Genomic DNA, 20,566 nt, shown 5'->3' with positions numbered 1-20,566 from the left:
ACTCAGAGTACAAGGGATAAACCAAAATGATTCTTACAAAAGGAGAAACAAATGGATAATACAAGACTTTAGAATGATCTAAAATAAACCAGTAGTATAAATGAAACAAATTGGCATACATACACACATATATATATATATTTTCATAATATATATATATATTTTCAAACAACAAAGCATGTAATTTGGGGAAGTATCTGAACTCCTCCTTTCTATTTATCTCTCTTCTATTTTGTTCTTTATTTGCATATATACATATATATACTTTTTTTCATTTAAGAGAAATAACATGATATTAGAGCTTCTATGTCCAATTTATTTCACTAAATATTATGTTCTCAAACTGCATCCATTTACACATGAGTACCTCAAGTTTATCTTTCTTTATAGTGGCATAGCACTTCAATGTATATAAATAATACCTCTGTAAACTAGTCCAACTATAGAAATCAGTGATTCCTCAAAAAAACTAAAAATAAAAATTCCATTTGTCCCAGCTATCCTTTCTAGGCATCTTCCCAAAAGAGTTAAAATCATCATATTATCATATTACAGGGATACATGCATACTCATGTTTATAGCACTATACTTGAAAACAGCACATATATCCAACAACAAATGAGTAAGAATAGATCTTAAATGTTCTCATATTGAAAAATGGTTAACTATTTTTCAATATGAGAACATATATTCTAAATTAGCTTAATTGTGGTAATCATTTCAAAATGTATACATATCAAAACATTACATTTTAAATCATAAATACAGCTCCTCTTCCCTCCATGGACCTGGGGGCTGGCGGACGTTGGCTTCGCTCCTCCTCCTCCCTTCACAGATCTTGGGATCAGAGGAAATTTCAGCCTCACTCCTCCTCCTCTCTCTCTGGATCCTGGGGTCAGTGGATATCGGCCTCCTTAAATGACCTGGGAGTTGGAGGAAATTTTGGCCTCACTTCTCTTCCCCTCTCCATGGTTCTAGGGGTCAGAGGAAACTTTGGCCCCACTCCTCCGCCTCTCTCCATGGTTCCTGGAGTCAGTGGACATCGGCCTCAGCTTTCCTTAACTGACCTGGGGGTTAGAGAAAATTTTGGCCTCAACTCTCTTCCTCCCTCCATGGATCTAGGGGTCAGAGGAAACTCTGGCCTCACTCCTTCTCCTCCCTCCATGGACCTAGGGATCAGTGGACATCAATCTTCTCCTCCTCCCTCCAAGGACCTAGAGGTCAGACAACATTGGTCTCACCTCTCTCCCCTCCATGGACTTAGGGGTTTGCAGGATTGTTGGTCATTCTGCCTCCCACCTAAAAGACAACAGCAGCCCACAGACCACAAGCAACCTTTCCATCACCTGCATAATCTCGGTGGGATGGTTTGGGCATGGCAACCCTTCACCTACACAGAAGACCTAAGCAGGCTTGTGACAGTGTAATGAGTTTCCCCCTGAAATAGAGGACCTCAGTGGGTAAACAGGAGCTGCAGAGAACTCCTCTTCAGTTGTAGGACCTTGGCAAGTCTGGCAAGAGTGTGGATGAGTCCTTCCTCCACATAGAGAACATCAGGTGGGTTGAGGAGAGTTCCAACAAGGCCTCCCCCAACCTAGAGGCAATCAAAAGGGCCTATAAAAACCCAGTGATACAGAAGGTTCTCAGCTGAGGTACACACTAAGGCCAGGTAGATCTGGCAGCCTGAAACAGCCTGAAACCATAGTAACAATAGAAGCTAAAGGTTGACTTATATCACTATTCCTAGGCAAGTCAACCTAGGAAGAATACAGGACTCACCCAACAGGCCCTGCAGGACAATTCACATGACTGGCTCATCCCCCTTCTTTGTAGGACCCAGCAACAGGACAAACATCAACCACACAGTAGGACCCTAAGACATACACAATGGACAGTTGAGACTAGTGGGATTGAAAAGATCAAAATATTAACACAAGAATGACAAATGACAAAACAAAAAAGTAAAATGAAATCTCAAATGTCCAGTCCATCAGGAATAAGTACATAAGACATTGAATGGCATGGCCATTGTTGGAGCTTTTAATCAGATTATGTTATGAATCAAAGGAAAAGAACACAGCAGAATGATTTGAAATACTGTGAGTTTGGCCAGAAAGAAAGCTCCAGTAAAGCTGTGAACTGTAAAGATAGAACTGAGATCTCAGCAGGAAGCTAAAGATAGAACTGGGGATCTCCGCGAGGAGCATAGGACCAGACTTAGGCCCCTTTCATGACCCCAGCCCTCCTGGGTGACCACTTGCATGACCCAGGTACTCCAGGCAGTGGCACACACAGGGCTGGGTCACACCTGGGAAGCTCCTGCGAACCACCCCCACAGTTTGGCTGACCACCGCACAGGACCAAGGAACTCCAGCCAGTGGCATGCAGAGCCAGACCAGACCTGGGCCCCTCATGTGACCCTGACATCCTGGCCACCCACCTCAGGACCCAGGAATTCCAGCCAGTGGTGCATATCGCCATAGTACCACTGCTGCCGTTGGGGACCCAACCCTCTCCACCTATTGGACCTAGTATTGCTGCTGATCTTCAGCTCTAACTCCTCCCCCTCAGAACTTTGGACTGCAGTGGATTAACCATGCTGTATTGAGAGGAGACACAGTAATACCTCATCCAAACAGAAAGACTCAGTAGGCTTCCATCAGTGAAGTGAGTTTGCCCCTAAAATAGGAATAGAGTTTGCCACCTTCAGTGAGTAAACAGGAGCAATAGCTAAGCCCCCTCCAAAAGTAGGCTATTGGCGAGCTTGACAAGAGGGTGGGTGAGTCCTTCCTCCATGGAGAGAACATCATGTATGTTAGGAAGGGTGCCAAAAAAGCCTCCCCCAACCTGGAAAAAATTAAAAGAGCCTATGAGACACCAGGAAACACAATAGGGTCCCAGATGAGACAACTAGAAGTTAATGATTAAAGAAACTGCAAAAACCCCACAACACATGGAAATTGAATAATACATTCTTGAGCAATCAGTGGGTCACAGAGGAAATTAAAGGAGAAATTGAACAGTATCTGCAAGCAAATGAAAATACAAATACAACTTACCAGAATCTGTGGGATGCAATGAAAGCAGTCCTCAGAGGAAAATTTATTGCACTGAGTTCCCACATCAGGAAAATAGAATGAACACAAACAACCTGATGCTATACCGCAAACATCTAGAAAAAGAAGAGCAAGTCAAGCCCAGAGCCAAAAGAAGGGATGGAATTATAAAGATCAGTGTAGAAATTAATGCAACAGAGACTAAGAAAACAATACAAAGAATCAGTGAATCAAAGAGTTGGTTCTTTGAAATAAATAAAATTGATAAGCCACCTTACTTTAAAAAGGGGGAAAAAAACAAATTCATGCAATCAGGAATAAAGATGTGAAATCACTACAGACTCTTTGGAAATACAGAAGATCATCAACACCTATTTCAAAAACCTCTACTCTCTTAGGTTCAATAACACAGAAGAAATGGAAAGATTCCTAGAAACACATGAAGTACCAAAGCTGGGTCAAGAAGATGTAAAACTGCTGAATAACCCAATTTCTATTAATGAAATTGAAAATGTAATTAAGTCCTCACCTACGAAGAAGAGCCTAAGCCTAGATGGATTCACTGCGGAATTCTACAAGAAATACAAAGAAGACTTAAAGCTAACACTCCTCAAACTCTTCAATGAAATCGAAAGGGAAGCAATTCTTCCTTAGTCATTCCTGGAAGCAAATATTGCTTTAATACCAAAACCTGAGAAAGACTCAACTAAAAAAGAGAACTACAGCCAATCTCCCTAGTGAACACAGATGCAAAAATTCTCAATAAAATACTGGCAAACAGGATGCAGCAAATCATCAAGAATATTATACACCATGATCAAGTGGGATTCATCCCAGGCCTGGAGGGATGGTTCATCATATATAAATCAATAAACATAATCCACCACATCAATAAAACCAAAAGTAAGAATCACATGATCATTTCTATAGATGTAGAAAAAGCTTTTGATAAGGTCTAACACTCATTCATGATAAGAATTTTACAGAGAATTGGAATAGATGGTCTTTACCTCAATATGATAAAGGCCATCTATAATAAACCAACAGCAAGCATCATATTAAATGACCAAAAACTGAAAGCCTAACCTCAAAATCAGGCACAAGACAAGCATGTCCTTTGTCACCACTCCTACTAAACATAGTACTGGAAATACTAGCCAGAGCAATTAGACAAAAGAAAGAAATAAAAGGAGTAAAGATAGGAAAAGCGGAAGTTAAAGTATCATTACTTGCAGATGGCATGATACTCTAAAACTCCATTGAAAGACTCCTAGATATAATAAATTCATCAATGTAGCTGCAAACACAGACAATACTCAAAAACCAATAATTCTCCTATACACTAACAACAAAATCACTGAGAGAGAAATAAAGGAAGCCACACCCTTCACAACCACCCAAAAAAACTAAATACTTATTATACCTGATGACATAGGCAATTCTTTTCAAGGTAGCAAGAGGCATTATGGTAATCACTGTTGATTACCTGTATTCTGTTTTTACACCATGTACTATGTCCATCCTTTGTTTTGACTGACTCTGCTTTCTTTTGTCACATTTGGCTTTATTCTCTTCAAAAAAAAGTAATAAGTACTGTGGGAGTAGTAAAACCCAAAATGCTTAAATGTTATTGAAAAAAAGAGAGGAAAAGAAAGTGCTCTACCGGACACAACTGCAAGTGTGTTTAGGTGTGTAAGATAGATGACCATATTACTAAGTTTTTGTTGGATCACTGAACACAACTGTTTGCATTCTCACTGTTTGAATGTCCATTTTATATGCTTAATTTTGTAACTTGATCAACTATTTCTAAAATGACAATATGTAAAATAATAACTAGTGATTTTTTACTGTTTATTTTTTTAATTTTGTATTACTTGTACCCTTTTACTGTTTTGTTTTGTTTTCTTTAAATAAAAAAATTAAATACTTAGGAATTAATCTAACAAGAGAAATAAAGGATCTATTCAGTGAAAATTTTAATCCTCTGAAAAAAGAAATTGAAGAGAATCTCAGAAAATGCAAAGACATCCCTTGTTCTTGGATAAGAATAAAAAATATGAAAATGGCCATTCTCCCAAAATTGTTATACAGATTCAATGCAATCCCAATGAAAATATCACTAACATACCTCATAGATCTAGAGAAATCACTCCTAAAATTCATCTGGAACCAGAAGAGACCTAGAATAGCAAAAGCAATTCTAAGCAGCAAAAGCAAGGCAGGAGGCATCACAATCCCTGACTTGAAGTTATACTACAAAGCTACTGTAAGTAAATCAACATGGTACAGGAATGAAAACAGACCTTAAGATCAATGGAATAGATTAGAAGATACAACCACAACTACAAACACACTCAAACCCCTTATCTTTGATAAAGGGGCCAAACATGTCCTTTAGAAGAACAATACTGTCTTTAATAAATGGTGCTGGAAAAACTGGCTCTCCATATGCCAAAAACTAAAACTAGACCCATGCCTATCATGGTGTACTAAAATAAAGTCTAAATGGATCAAAGATCTAAATATTAAAACAGAAACACTAATTCTATTGGAAAACAAAGTAGGTAAATATCTTGAAGACATAGGGATAGGTAGAGAATTCATGAACAAGAATGAAATCACTTGGGAAATACTTCCCACAATCAATAATTATGATCACATCTTTTCAGAGTTTCTTCATGTCAAAAGAAATCACCAGCATAGTGAAAAGAAACCTACAAATTGAAAAAAAAAAAAATCTCAGACAAAGGGCTTCTGAGTAGAACATATAAAGAATTTTAAAAAATCAGATCCCCAAAATTCAAAGATCCAATCCAAAAATGGGCATCTGAGATGAATACACAATTCTCAGCTGAAGAAATAAAAATGGCAAGTAAATACATGGAAAAATGTTCAGCATCATTACTCATTTGAGAAATGCAAATTAAAACCACACTGAGATTCCATCTCCCTCCAGAAAGAATGGCCAGATCAAGAAAATTACCAACAACAAATGCTGGAGAGGCTGTGGGGAAAAAGGAACTCTTCTGAACTGTTAATGGGAGTGTAGACTAGTGCAACTACTATGGAGGTCAGTCTGGAGATTCCTCAAAAAGTTGGGATTGGAAGCTCTGTTTGACCTAGCTATTCCACTTCTGGGCATATTTCCAGAAAAACTGACAGCACCATACCACAGTGATATATGTGCACCATGTTTATAGCAACACAATTTGTAGTAGCCAGATCTTGGTAACAACCTAAATGCCCATCAACTGAGTAATGCATAAAAAAAGTGGTATTTTTACACAATGGAGTACTACTCAGCTATAAAGAATGATCACATTGAGATATTTATAAATAAATGGATGCAACTTGAGACCATACTCATAAGCAAAATAAATCAAACTCACATATATAAATACCATATAGTCTCCCTATTGTAAGAAAGAGCTTATAAGATTTTATGGTAATCATGATTCCCCATTATATTGCTTTGAAGCCTTATAATGTTTTCATTCATTAGTTGGAATACTTTTATTCTGTTTTGATTTATGTGTGATGGTATGAATAACTACTTTGAAGAAAACAAGATATTATGGCAGCCATTGCTGATTTAATATCATCTTGCTTTGAAGTCCTACCATGCTTTTGTTCTTCTATTTACATTGGTTCTATCATGTTGTATCTTATTAGATTTTAATATGCATGATAGTATGAATAAATTTTTTATACAAAATATTATAGCACCCTTGTTCATTTTCTGTTATTTGGTGCTGAATGCCCTATAATAATTTCATTCCCTTGAATGGTTTTATACTACTTTGTTATATTTGATATTATTGTATGGGAAGGTATGCTCAACTATTTCAAAGAAAGAGATATTACGGTAGCTACTGTTAATATCCAGTTGTCTTGTTCTGAAGTGCTGTGTTGCTTACATTGTTCCTCTCAGATCTGCTTTGTTCTCTCTTTTGTTTCTCTCTACAATAAAATTTTTAAAAAATTAATAGCATTCCTGTACACAAACAAAAACTCACTGAGAGAGAAATTATGGAAATATTACCTTTCACAATAGCATCTCAAAATATGAAATACTTAGGAATCAATCTAATCACAAATGTAAAAGACCGGGGCTGGGGATTTAGCTCAGCGGCATAAGCGCCTGCCTTGCAAGCCTGTGGTCGTGAGTTCAATGCCTGGTACCAGTAAAAATACAAAAAAAAAAAATGGGGCTGGGGATTTAGCTCAGCAGCATAAGCGCCTGCCTTGCAAGCAGGCATCGTGAGTTTGATCCGCAGTACCGATAAAAAGGAAAAAGACAAAAAAAAAATTGTAAAAGACCTATATGCTGAAAATTATACTACTCTAAAAATGGAAATTAAAAAGGATATTAGAAAATGGAAGGTTATTTCTTGCTCTTGGTTAGGAAGATGTTGTGAAAATGGACATACTCCCCAAACAGTTATACATATTTAATGCAATCCCAATCAAAATACCATTAACCTACCTTACAGATCTAGAGAAAAATATATCTAAAATTCATTAGAAACAGAAGAAATCTAGAATAACAAAGGCAATTCTGGGCAACAAAGGGAAGGCAGGAAGCATCTCAATTCCTGACTTGAAATTATGCTACAAAGCTACAGTAAAATCAGCATTGTCCTGGCAAGGAAATAGACCTGAGGATCAATGGAACAGATTAGAAGATGCAAACAATACTACAAAGACACTCAGCCACCTGATATTTGACAAAGGGGCTAAACATGTTCACTGGAAGGAGGATGTAATGTGAAGAAGGATCTTTAATAAATGGTATTGGAAAAATTGGCTCTCCACATGCTGAAGACTGAAACTGGACCCATGCCTAGCACTATGCACAAAACTAAAGTTAAAACGGATCAAAGATCTAAATATTAAAATATAAACACTAAGTGTACTGGAAGACAAGGCAAGTAGAAGTCTTGGAGACATAGGGGTAGGCAGAGAATTCATGAGTAAGACACAAACTGCATGGGAAACACTTTAAAGAATTAACAACTAGAAGGTCATCTTATTAAAAAGTTTTTGCACTTCAAAAAAAATCACCAATGGTGAAAAGAAAACCCACAAAATGAGAAAGAATTTTAGCCAGCCACCTCTCAGACAAAGGGCTTATATCCACAACATAAAAAAGAAATGAAATACATCCAGCCCCCCAAATTCAAAGACCTTCTCAAAAAATGGGCATCAGTGATCAACACATATTTCTCAGATGAAGACACACAAATGGCAAATAAATATATGAAGAAATGTTCACCATCACTGGCTCGAGAAATGCAAATTAAAACAGCATTGAGATTTCATCTCACTCTGGAAAGAATGGCTGCTATCAAGAAATCAACTGATAACAAATGTTGGTGAGGCTGGGGGGGGGACATTTTTCCACTGTTGGTGGGAGTGTAGATTGGTGCAGCCACTATGGAGTTTTCTCAGAAGACTAGGATTGGAAGTTCCATTCAATCCAGCTATTCCCCTCGTGGGTATTTTCTCAGAAAAACCCAAAAGATCATGTCACAGTGATATATATGCTCCTATGTTCACAGCATCACAATTTGTAATAGCTAAATCTTAGAAACAACCATAATGCCCATCCACCGCAGAGTGGATAAAAAAGATATGGTATTTTTTTTATACAGTGGAATAGTCCTGAACTATAAAAAAGCATGATCTTGAGGCCGTCATAGGTAAATGGAGCCAACTTGAGACTATACTTATAAATGAAATAAATCAGAATCATATTTGTAAATATCACATTGTGTCTCTAGTATAAAAAGTAATAAAAACTGTAGGAGTAATAAGACCCAAAATGTGTAATCACTATTGTAAAAAACAGAGAAAGTGCTCTAAAGGATATAACTGCATGCATGTTTAAGTGTGTAGGATTGATAACCATATTAGTAAGTTTTTGTTAGATTGCTGAACAGAACTGTTTGCACTCTCACTGTTTGAATGTCCACTTTTTGTCCTTTAATTTTGTAACTTGAACAATTATTTCTAAGATGACAATACATAATTTACAAATTAGTGATTTCTTTATTTTTTTAAATTCTGTATTATTTCTACCCTTTTTGTTTTTTTCTCTTTAAATGAAATTTTTAAAAAAGAACTGAGATGTCCATTGCTGTGAAGGAACAAAAAAATAAAAAGATGGCACGCAGGCACCATTGGAAGAGGCAGCTTGTCTCTATCCTCTGCAGCCTTAAAACTGCAAAAGTGAAAGACTGCTTGGAAGAGAAAGCTGCGGAGTCCCATGTTCCAAAATGGTAGCAGCTACACCTGTTTTTTAAGAATGGTGGCAACATACAGAATCCATTCCTACATTCCTCACTGTCGGGTTCAAAGTGCCCAGCTATCCAGGCACTCGATCCCTACAGCCAAGAGAGGAAAGGCTGGCTATTTCTCCAGCTGACAGCAGACACTAGTGGTTCCCACATGTGTTGGTTTTAGGCACATGGAAAATGCATGAGTTCTGAGGTTAAAGTACCCCAATTTCAGAGGACCTGGGAGAGTAGGCAGTATGCCCCTGAGAGGACAATATTATTGTAAAGCTGTGGGTATGAAGTCAAAGACGCAATGGAAAAGTTTTGAAAAGCCAGCAAATGGACCATCTAAGGAAAGCTGCAAGGAGGGAGCAGAGTGGGCGCAAGAGAGAAGCTATTAGAGCTAAAATCCCAGGAAGTGCCATAGAGATGAAGTCACTCAAGCCTTTTGCAACTCACAATCAGTTTGCTTCAGACGCTGAGCATGGAATGCCAGGACTTAATGTTTGCTCTACAGGATTTTGGACTCCGTTGGTCCCATTCCTTTGTATCCCATTTGGACCTTTTAGAATGGTAATGTTTACCTTGTACCATTTAATGTTGGAAGTGTTTAACTTCATTTTCATTCATATAGGGCGTTACAGCTATGTGTTTGCCTTAGATCTCAGAGGACATGGGATTTGAACTTTTCAGCAATGCTGAAACTGTTAGGAATTTAGCAACTGCTGCAGATAAAGAATATACATGAACCTTTGGGGAGGCCAGAGCTAGAATGTTATGGTTTGTGCCTGCAATCATTGAGGCAGCTGAATCTAGCGTTTGTGATTGGTTCATTGTCTAGCCCTGGGATTGGGGATGTGACTGCTGCACCTTCCCAGGGACAGGAAGGCAGCATACAGTAGAAGGACAGAAAGGAGGTATGCTTTCCCCATTTTGTCATTTTTCACTTGTTGCTTGCAGCCACCATGAATGGCTGCCCCTTACCTATGCCACCCTGCCTTGGAGCCAGTTGATTATGTACTGAAAGCTCCAGAAACTGTAAGCTAAATTAACCTTCCCTTGCTTCACTTTGGGCATTGAATACTTTGTCTCAACAATGACAGAAAAGTAACCAAGACAAAGGCTTTCGTAAAACTTTATACACTCATAACTCTAATACATACATCAAAGGGCAGAATCAAAAATGTGCCAGGATGACTTTTAAAGTAAAGGAGACAGTGGCACAACATCAGATATCAAAATATGTTACAAAGTTACATTATTTTAGACAGTATAATAGGAACAGCGATATAGAACAATGGACTTCCTGAAATAGACTCATGCACACTTCATAGAGAACAGTGACAACTCTGCATTTCAGTGGGGAAAGATGCACCTTTCAATAAACAATGTCAAGATAATCAAGTTTTTCATGTGAAAAACCAATTGTATCTGTTTTACACTACACATAAAAATAATTCCAAGTAAATTAAAGACCTGTAATAAGACAATTTTTAATTTTTTAAAAAAATATAGAGTATATTTATGACCTCCATTCAAAGTAAGATTTGGTCTGTCAGAGCTAAAGACAACATAGTACAGTGATACAGGCATAGCCAAGTTTTTAGCAGCACAATTCATCACAGCTAAATTTTGGAAGCAGCTTATATGTACATCAAAAAATGAATGGATAATGAAATGTGACACTTACATATAGTAGAGTACTACTCTGCCACAAAGATTATATTGACTCATTTTTAGGAAAATGGATGAATCTAGAAACCATAATTTTAGGTGAAATAAATCAGACACAGGAGCTTAAATATTACATGGCTTAGCCAGGCGTGGTGGCTCAGGCCTGTAATCCCAGCACTCGGGAGGCTGAGGCAGGAGGATTGTTGCGAGTTCGAGACCAGACTGGGCTACAAAGTGAGCTCAAGGCCAGCCTGAACTGCATATCGAGACCCTGTCTCCACCCAGTTCCACCATTTCAGAGAAAAAAAAAACTTTACACTCCATGATAAGCTAAAAGAAAACATGAATAAGTATCTTCTAAAATTAACAAAACCTGAAACTCTTTCTTGTAAACTGGTAACATCCTAAGGTAAATAACTTCATCATTGACTTTCCTATACTGACATCTATAAGTCACATTTTATCATGTATGGAAGCTGTAGTCCTACCCACAAAAGAACATGCTATCACTTTACCTATGTAGTAGGGGCTTTTCCCCCTTAAAATGTTCACCTTACTGTACATTGTTCTCAAGAAGAATGCTTTAAAATGCACTCTCTCTTAACAAAGGAGATAACAAAAGCCACTAAAAACATTGGGGAAGGATGAGGCCAGAGGCTTGTGAGAATTTTTGCTGGAGGTGTTTTAGAAAAGAATGAGAAAAGACACTGCTGGCTGGTATTACAGGTTTGGTAAGGGTATTTTAAGTCTGTAGAGAGTCTCTAAAGCACCACAGCAGGTGATATTGGTCAGAATGCTGTGGGACAGAAAATGCAGCAAAAAAAAAAAAAAAAAGAATTCAGTTAATCCTAGGTTTTGAGGTGGAAGGACAGGGGCAAGGAAAGAGGGGTCTGAGGATGCTCCATAGTTCCTACAGAGCAGTCTTGGCAAACCTCTGTGTGGCACAGAGGGCTGTTTGTTATCACTGAAAGCTCTAAAAGGTTTGCTACCACTGCTGTAGAGTATTACAGGCATAGGAGGAAAAAAAAAAACTTTTATAGAATCTCGCCTAGCCCAAACTACATGTCTGTGGAAAGGATAATTCTGTAGCCAAATTTCTGTTAGGCAAAACCTTATACTCCACTACATCATTGTAGAAAAGAGGAACCAGGAGCAGCAACTTTTCGGGTAAGGGAAAATAATATGAAGTGTAATAGCAGCTATGTATCAATGTCTAGTTACTTCTTCTTTTCTTACTTTTAAAATAAATCTTTGAGGTGGCAACCCTTTAACTTCTAAGTGTACAAACTGAAGTTTTTTAAAAAGTTAACATAGCTCACTTATGATGTAGTTCCAATTTGAACTCAAGTGGGATGAACTACAGAATTCATTCTCAGTCAGGTTCCCCAGCCCATGCTGACTTCACCAGTAACAAGTAGGCTACCCCAGAAAGAGCTGGGTTCCATAGTTAAAAGTAAAACAGAATCATCCAGGGAAAAATAGATTTCAGGAAAATAGTTATGTATATATGTGTGCATAGGGTAATGGGGAGGAAGGACATACTAGTCTTGTAGTCCAAAAACCAGTCCCTACTCCCCCAACCTTGAGTCAAAAAATGAGGCAAAACATGTCTTTAAAAAGCAGCGCTGATTTATTTTACCCTGGGCCCAGCGACACAGTGCAGTTGGAGTTTGCAAAAGCTGTGTGTCTCCCTCAAAACTTTCTAAACTTTTTGTAGAAAGCACGGTTTACAAAGTAAGGGGTTATGGGTATGGATCAGGAAATGAAAAATCCTTGATCTGCTAAGGAATCAGGAACACCTTTATTTCCCTTTGCAGAGGACAGAGAAGTCTCGCAGGAATTAACAATCCTTTGTCAACTTATTTTAGCACTCAGTTTTAGATAACATCTGTCATTTGCAGAGGACAGCAATGGTTAACATATCAGTTAGGTCAGATTCCCAGGAATTTACAGTTCTTTGCAGAGGGGAGCATTGATTAACATATCAATTAAGTCACCCAGAAAAATGGCGCATACAGAACAGCATGATGACATTACAAGTACTTTGGTCATATAAATTAGGCTTAACACAAACATAACAAAGTTCTTTTTGCTAGTGTGCAGCACTAGGTGGGAAGGAAGTAAGGGAAACATTATCTGTGACATTATCAAGGGAGGTGGAATGGGAAGCAAAAGGTGACTAAAGCCAGCCTGTCATCATGCCTGGCAGGAAGAAGCCATTTCTCACTGCATCCTTAATCTAATTATTTTCTTCTGCCCACACTGGAGAATGATCTGGGTGCCTTGATTTGCTCTCCCATGAGATGCTTAATCTATTGCTAATGATAATTGCTATGTGATTGAAACCTAGTTTCCAAAGTGTGTTGATGAAATCCAGTGCAGATATTAAGTTGGGGGATTTGGCTGAAAGACTGAAAAAACAGAGATAAGACAAATTGTTTATTTAAAAAAGTACATATTCTACCTACCAGCAGTTCTCGAATTTGTACAATAATATTCATAGTAACACCCAATATGTGTGTGTGTATATATATATATAATTTACTAGATGTACTACTACAGTATATATAAAATTCTCTTCATTTAATCTATAAAATAGATCATTCAATATTCAATTTTACTGATGAGGAGAATGAGACACAAAGGTTAAGTAATTTGCTAGCTATATAATAGTTATATAGCTAGAATTTGAAACCAAGAAGTATGACTGCAGAGTTTTTGTTCCTATTCCAGGGCATCACACATAGCTATAGAATTTTTCCATTGTCCAGAGGTGCTCAGAAGGAACCAACTTCTGGGAAGTTAACTCCCTTTGAATCCAAAACAATTGCTGTGACTTTGAATATTTGGAGACTCATTTCCTTATACTGATATGTAAAAGGGTGGCTAGGGTGTTTCCTTCTCTTCAATTAACTCTGAGCATGGTAAACAAGGCTAACCCAGGTACGAATGGGCAAAATCTATAGCCATCACAGAGATGTGACAGATAGTCCAGTGACTCCCTTTGGATCCAAAACAATTGCTGTGACTTTGATTACTTGGGGACTCATTTCCTTATACTGATATGTGAAAGGCTGGCTAGGGTATTTCCTTCTCTCTTCAATTGGCTCTAAGCATTGCAAATAAGGCTAGCCAAGACGTTAATGTGCAAAGTCTAGCCATCAGACAGTCCTGTTTCCTCGCATGGTTCTCTCCACATTACAGGATTGAGCTGGTGAGACACAGAGCAAATAGCTCCGGGAATGTCAACTGGGCAGGAGCCTCAAGAAAGAGGCTATGACTCCCCAGAGCACAAGAGTTTGCACATCAAAAACTGAAGCAATATCCCCTCAAAACAATTCCTCTGCTACCTTAATTAGGTTATGTAAATTGATTCTTCTGCATATCTTTATCTCTGCAAATTACAGAGATGCCATTCTTGCACATGGCCAGCCAGCTCAAGTTACTCAGTAATCCCCCCCACCCCAAAATCCTGACTATCACTCATCTCTGAGCTACTCCCCTTTCTTCAGAAGATAATAAATGTTGTGAGAGGCCTAGGATCGAGGCCTTTGTCCACATGTCCTCACAGGAAATGGACTTAGGACCCCTTGGCTGTCCTTAACTTGGAATATGTCTTAGTGTCTTTACTCTCGCTGTGGGTTGTGTTGGCGGTGGTAGATTGGAATTGACCGGCTGGAATTCCAATAACGTCTCAATGGGATTACAAATATAACTTTTTGGATTGAGAGGGAAACTAGACAGAGGATTCCAATACTTGGATGACTAAACTCAATATTTGGGTTTACAATAGCAACTGGCACATGAAGTCAATACATTTAACAGTCTTGCCTCCACATCCTTAATTGAAATCTACAACTACCTGAATACTGTCATCCCTCAGTATCCTAGAAGAGATTGGTTCGAGGGCTCTCCATGGGTATTAAAATCTGCAGAACCTCCAGTTTTTTATGTAAAACAGTGTAGTCATTGTATATTACCTATGGATATCCTACTATATACTCTAAATCATCTGTAGATTACTTATAATACCTAATACACTGTAGATACTATGGAAATAATTTTTATACTGTATTAGAGAATAACAAGAAAAAACTATATATATTCAGGACAAACACATATTTTCCCAACTACTTTTGATTTGACATTGGATGAATCTGCAATTGGTTGAATCCATGGGGATGGAAACCACAGATATATGGGGCCAACTATACTTTTATCTTTGCCCTCAAGCATCTTCTATTTGGAAGCCTGTGTGCTCAAAGAACTAGCTCCATGCAATGAGGAAGTCTTTTTAATTCACACAAAGGACCAGATAGCCTAGTTATGCTCCTACTTTAGCCATGGCACTACACTCACCTATTCTGTGTGGGAAGACTCTCATGAAGGTGTCTAATGCAGCATTCTCTATAATAATGAATACTGAAAATGAATAGAATATACTACATTCATGTTGACTGCAGTAAAGCACTCAGAAAAATTATGTATATATAAATTTTCGAAACGTAATTTTGAGCTCCTGTGAGTTGGTGCCATTCATGAACTATGGGGCAGAACAAGAAGTCAACAAAAAGCTAAGACATCCTGTGAGTCAGCACCACGCAAGGGCTGATTAGGGGGCAGCCAGACACCAACCCCTTCCAGCACGCAGAGGGAAACAAGAAGAGTCAATGTCTCCCCCTGCCCTTTCCCTACGCCACCATAAGCAACTGGCTGATCCAGAGAAACACAGGCTGTGATGACAGCTAATGAGGTAAAACACAACTTAATGCTTGCATTATTTAGTGCTTCAATAATTTTGCAGGCCTGAAGCCAGTAGTCAGATCATCTATTCAGAGAATAACAATACACAATGTAGCATCTATGGGGGCTCGCCTTCTGAAGGTGGTAACCATTGTTAGTTCCCTATTATCTTGCTTTGAAATCCTGTATCATTCTCATTGTTTTGTTTGTTTTCAAGGCTGTTTACTTTCCAGTTGGGTCTTACTGTCAGGCAAACACTGGTATGTATCATACACATACTCAAAATTCATGGTGATAGCTGCTTCTGAGAAAAAGAAAAGATTAGAATTTAGGGGTAAAACCACAGCTATCTTAAATGTATCTGTAAATTTTTATTCATTTTTATTATTTTAATACATTTTAAAGAAAATATAGCAAAATGTTTACCTCTATCAGTTCTGGATAGTGAAAGGGTTTTGGCCCAGACAGGACACTGTAGCCAGGAAAGCCTCAGCCAGAAGCAGGAAGCCCCTGTCTCCCCCGCCCCTAGGAATTTACCTGTGACGCCATCTTCCCACCTCTGGAAATTTACATATGGCACCAAACCTAGGACCAATGGGCTACCTGTGCATCCCCAATGCCCGCCTTAGGTTCCACCTCAAACCGAGGCTATGTACATACCCCCATGCCACATGTCCGTCAGAGAGATCACCGGTCGCCAACAGTGGCGGGTGCCGGCCATCTCTCTCCGTGTTCTCAGAATAAAGGCCACTTTTTATTTTATACTTCTCATCTTTTGGAAATATTTTTCACCTTTTGAAAATAATCCTGGAGCTGGGGATTTAGCTCAGCGGCATAAGCGCCTGCCTTGCAAGCAGGCAGTTGTGAGTTCGATCCCTGGTACCGATAAAAAGGAAAAAGACAAAAAAAAAAAAAAAAAGAAAGAAAATAATCCTAGCAGATAGAATATATGCAATTATTTGACATGAAAATAAAGATTAAGAAACACTTAATGGGAACTTAAGAGAGAATTACAAAACTATGCTGTGTGGTCAATGAGTAGAATTTCAGGGTTCACAGCTTCAGAGGTGGAGAAGTTATGGATGATGACAAAGCATAAGGTATGGCCACTTAAATGGGTGGCCCATGTAGAGTGGAAGTGGAAATCAATGGTGCATAAGAAGTAAAGGATGCAGATGTGTCATCAACATGGTGGTTGCGGTTTTTCAGAACGATGGTAAGAGCCAGAATAGAAAAGAGTAGTTGCCAAAGTCCTACCTAAGTATGATTATAGGGTAAGGAGATTAGTGGAAGAAAAAAAATGAGATGGAAAGAGGGTGGAGTACATGTCCATCAGTGGAGGAGTGCCTGTTGACAGAAGCCACAGTGATGATCAAAAAGCATGTTCTATCTATCTCCAAGCTCCAACACAATGGAGAGAGAATGAAAAGTAACGATTCAGGGAAAGTCTTATTTCAGTTAAGGTGAGAAGACACGTTAAAAATCCTATAAAAACTCTAATTTTGTAATTCACTCACCTAAAATTATGTGGGCAATCAGAAAGGAACAGAAGATTTTACCAGTATGTGCACACACACATGCATGCACAAATGCACACACTCAGAAGATGAAGGAGGAGGAGAAGAAGGGGAGGAAGTGGAATTAGAGAAGGCAGAGGGAAGAGAAGAGCAGGAAGAAGAATAAGCAAGGCCCTGTGATTCTGGAAATAAAACTTCCAACTGCACCAAAAGAGAGAGAAAGCTGACAGAGATTATCACAACGCCAAAGGCAAAAAAATCCACAAAATATCCACTCTGGAGCCAGGCGTGGTAGCTCGAGCCCTTGGGAGGCTGAGTCAGGAGGATCACTGTGAGTTCAAGGCCTGCCTAAGATACATATTTCAATGCTGTCTCAAAATGAACAATTCACTTTTGGGTAACCAAGTTGGTACAGAGTGAAATAATCTAAGGAAGAAAATAAGGAAATTTCAGGGTGGTTTGAAAAAGGAATAGTTTGGATTCTGGAAATAGCTCTGAGAAAGTATCAAGGAATAAATGAAGACAGTAACCCACATAATAAGAGATATGAGATTTAGAGTTCAAAATAGGCCTATACTCAGCAGGCAACATACTTGGACTTAAATCCTCCTAAAAAATTAACTAGAAAAGTAACTAAATAAGAATATGAAGAGGAATACAGTCAAGAATCAAAGACAGGTATATGAATAATTTGTACTCTGTGTCCTCTCATCCTACTTTTGAGCTGAAAGAAACTCCAAAGGCTGAGTTTCCCCAACAATCATGCCAACACATGCCAAACCATATTTTCTACTCCATAGCACTGAAAGGCCCCTATGCAAGGTCTGCAATCATCTGAGTGACACTAGGAAAAGGAAGCACGTGTCCTCTTATTGCTGAACTCATCATACTTCTTTAGAACGTTTGCCATATACACATTCACTATTCTTCAACTCAGTTTGGACAAGGGAAGAACGTAAGTCCAGCACAGAATATATCCTAAACTTCAGTTTTTCTTCAAAATCTACTTACTTCACTTTTGTTTTCAAGAGATCTTTTTCCTACTCTAGATAGGTGGGGTAGAAAAAGCAAATCTCTGTCCAACAGCATTGTCTTTCAAATTGTAATGTCTCATATTTGTACCTTGCCTTTTGAACAAGAGAAAAATATTGATGTCTTTGCCCTCAGGGCCCCCATTTTTGGACCCTCAGAGTACACTCACATGAAGCCCAAAGGAAGCCTCAGAAAGAACTCAATTAATAGTGCACAGATCTGGTCACAATTATTTTTGTAGCTGTAAAATACTTCATTTCCAAGTGTCTCAAAATTCAGCAAAGTAAAATCATTCTAAAGTATAAAATAAGTGATGACAAATTCATCTTTGCTCTCTTGTTAGGACTGAGGGAACAAGAATACCAAGTGACTCAAATGGTAGAACACAAGGGCACTGCAACATAGAAGTGAAAAGTAACTTTCAATAGTTGAGCAGTTTGATAAAATTACCCAATACTCCTGCCCCACTTCAACAATATCCAAATGTTACAACAAAATATCCTACTGTGTTTACAGAAGGTAAAAGAAAACAACACAGTAGGAAAAAGAGGGGAATGTGCTTTTTAAGGCATTAGAAATAATCATAATTTTGCTTGGCTTCAGACTTAGTTGTGTTATACTCCTACAAAACTAGGGTCAGAGCAGAGTTCTTTCAGTTTTCTGTGCAGTCCTGCATATAGTAACACTTCTCTCAGTTGTCTTAGGGAATCTGAGCAGAGTTCACTAAAAATAATCCCATCTGAACCTGTTACTTCCCTCTGTGGTAATTGCCATCTCCTGCAGGAACACAATTCTCGCTCAACAAATTCCAATTTCCCTTCAAACTCACACCCTCAGTCACATCTGACAAAGATCATTCCCCAATGAAGTACTGCAGTCTATCTCATTAGCAGCCTAAAGTGGTAAAAGAACATATTAATAGTTAATGACCTATGAAATAGTAATAGCTAATAATATTTGTTAAACATTAACTATGTGTTATTACTGCTGAGAACTTCCTGTATACTAATCCCCACAAAAACTGTTAAGTATTATTCTTATCTTAAATCATAGATGAAAAAACTGAGAAACAGAGAACATAAAGAGTTCTCCAGGTACATACAGTAGTCAGTAAATGGCAAAGCCAGGATTTAAATCCTGGAGTCTAATTATGTGATTATGTGATTCTCTCCTTTAGAAAAGGACAAGACAGCTAATGTGATGGCTTCACTTAGAAATATGTAATTTACAATTTGCCACTGGCTCTGCTTCTCAATGACTTCCTGTTTGCTTAGCATCACTTTTATGTTCGATGTTTTCAGTCAGTCATCACATCTAAATACGACAGGATACCTTGACATATCAGAGTATGAAATAAGGCTTCAGTGGGAATACAATAGTCATGTAATAAGTCAGAAACAACCTGGTCTTTTGCATATATCATAAAAACTGACAAGTTTCTGTCTTAATCGCCCATGTAGATACTGTCAGTATTAATAAAATTCAAAGACTTGGAATGAAGAAGAGAGCAAGGTTAGACACATTTAGTTTAGTGCATGCGTTCACTCAACAAATATTTTTAGAGCATTAAATATGCGTACCACATTGTGTTAGGTTGTGAGCACTCAACAGGGAACCAGACCAAGTTCTTGTCCCTTGCTGATATTCATTCTAGAGAGGACTCAAAATAAGTCAATAAATAAGTAAAAATCAAATGCTGTGACAATAACCAAGGGAATTTCTTTTCAAGAGATCCTTAGGGACACAGTAAATTTGAGATGTTCAGAGATAGGTAGGTATGACAGGTATTAATGACTATCTTTATTAAATACTATCTTTATGCTTTCATGACACATCATCAGGAACTTCCAGATTTATTCTCAACCCAGTGCTCCAGGCCCTGCTCTGGTCCTCCTCCCACCACTCCCAAACACACCCTCTATTTAGGCTAATCTTCCAATTGGCCCACAAAACATTAAGTTCACCCACATTTTGTTATATTCCATACACCTATTAATTCTACCAATTCATCCAGATCAGGCAGTTTTACCTTCCACTTATCCACTGAAGATTACCAAACTCTCCTTTTTAAATTACTAATCCTCAAATAATTAATTACCTAAAACTACAGTGTGTGTTCTTCACTGCTAACCTATCCTTTACTGCTTCCCCATGTCCTTACCTGTGCCACAAGTTAGTACTATGATTTTTTTTTTGCACAACCTTAAAAATTTATTACAAAACACTATAGAAATACAGCTGCTATTTTGTTGAAACCTGTACA

The sequence above is a fragment of the Cavia porcellus genome, unplaced genomic scaffold, assembly GCF_034190915.1.
Source record: "Cavia porcellus strain 051 isolate PalLab524CR breed Dunkin Hartley unplaced genomic scaffold, mCavPor4.1 scaffold_1, whole genome shotgun sequence".
Classification (NCBI taxonomy): Eukaryota; Metazoa; Chordata; class Mammalia; order Rodentia; family Caviidae; genus Cavia; species Cavia porcellus.
Note: the sequence above shows the minus strand (reverse complement) of the source record.